Raw genomic sequence first — 1,534 nt, 5'->3', positions numbered from 1 at the left:
CACACACGCGCGCGCGCACACACACGTGTGTCTTTGTAAATATGTTTGTATACATTTATGTATGTGTGTGTTTGTAAGAGACAGAGTGTGAGTGAGTCAAGGGATGTGTTGTCATATGCATACATCCAAAGATGTATGTATATTTATGCATGGACGTATACATGACAACAAACCTCTCTCTCTCACTCACACTCTGTCTCTTACAAACACACACATACATAAATGTATACAAACATATTTACAAAGACACACGTGTGTGTGCGCGCGCGCGTGTGTGCGCGCGCGTGCGTGCGTGCGTGCATGCGTGGGGGGTTCCACAATCGCCATTTATTTCAATTACTCTTGTGACGATGTTCACGTAGATCATTTTTTTCATTTAATCCCCATTTTAATCTTCGTAAATGTTTCCAAGTACCAATGAGGCTTTTTGGCACATCTTCAATTTTCCCCATTCATGAGAGGCGCCCAGCCATCATTCATTTGAGAGTCCATCTACTGAATGTCCTCTCAAATTTCTATACATCATATTTTGCCTTTTTTTCTTCAAGTAATATAAGCAACAATTTCATTCCCGAGCAACGCCGGGTGCCTCTGCTAGTATATTATAATGTATTGGAAATTGCCATTTCGTAACTGTTAACCTATACGTAGAACTTCATGTAAATCCTATCAAATATTAAACAATTTTTTCTCCGATTTTCTTTTGCTACATACATTTGAATGATTTACAGAATCTATAACCAAAAGCAGAATATGATAGCGTTAGTTTTTAAAACTCTTTCACAATAAACTACATAATTTATGATCTTTTAATAGTAATATAAAATACTTGGTATACTCTGCTCTTGTATGTATATATTTATATATGTATGTATGTCATTATTCAGTTTTATTCCAAAATTTCGTGCCAATTGAGAAAAAGCAGGTTTCTAACCCAGATCCAAGTCTTCTTCCTTGGAATTTCAACAACGTCAACCGTGTTTATTTGAAGGTATGTGTGTATGTGTACAGTGTTTGGAATCAATATATATACAGATGGCTATATTTTGTTTTATGTATGTATTCTCATGTACATAACTGTATGTCTAAACATACAGATATATACCTAAATGAGCAACTTCTGGAAAGCTTTACAATTGTTCACAGTTACAGATTTTCTGTAGTCTCCCAATTAGCTTTCTCCTGTCTGGCTTTGGGAAGCCTAATGTTTCAAGAGAGGTACATAGGCAGTTTGTTGCATTTCTCAGTGCCTCAATAATTGCAAGTAAGAATCTGAACTTGAAAACTGGGGAGAGCAACTGTATGTGTATGTATGTATGTATAAATGTATGTATGTATGTATGTATGCATGTCATTATTTAGTTTATTTCCAGATTTCTTGCCAATAGATAAAGAACCGATTCTAACACAGATCCAAGGTTCCTTCATTGGAATTTCAACATCAACACCAGGGTATTTTTGTTTGTATGTATGTATGTATGTATGTATGCATGTATGTATTTATGTATGTATGTATGTATGTATGTATGTATGT

Source organism: Octopus bimaculoides, chromosome 2, assembly GCF_001194135.2.
Source record: "Octopus bimaculoides isolate UCB-OBI-ISO-001 chromosome 2, ASM119413v2, whole genome shotgun sequence".
Taxonomy (NCBI): domain Eukaryota; kingdom Metazoa; phylum Mollusca; class Cephalopoda; order Octopoda; family Octopodidae; genus Octopus; species Octopus bimaculoides.
This window is presented reverse-complemented; position numbering follows the sequence as displayed.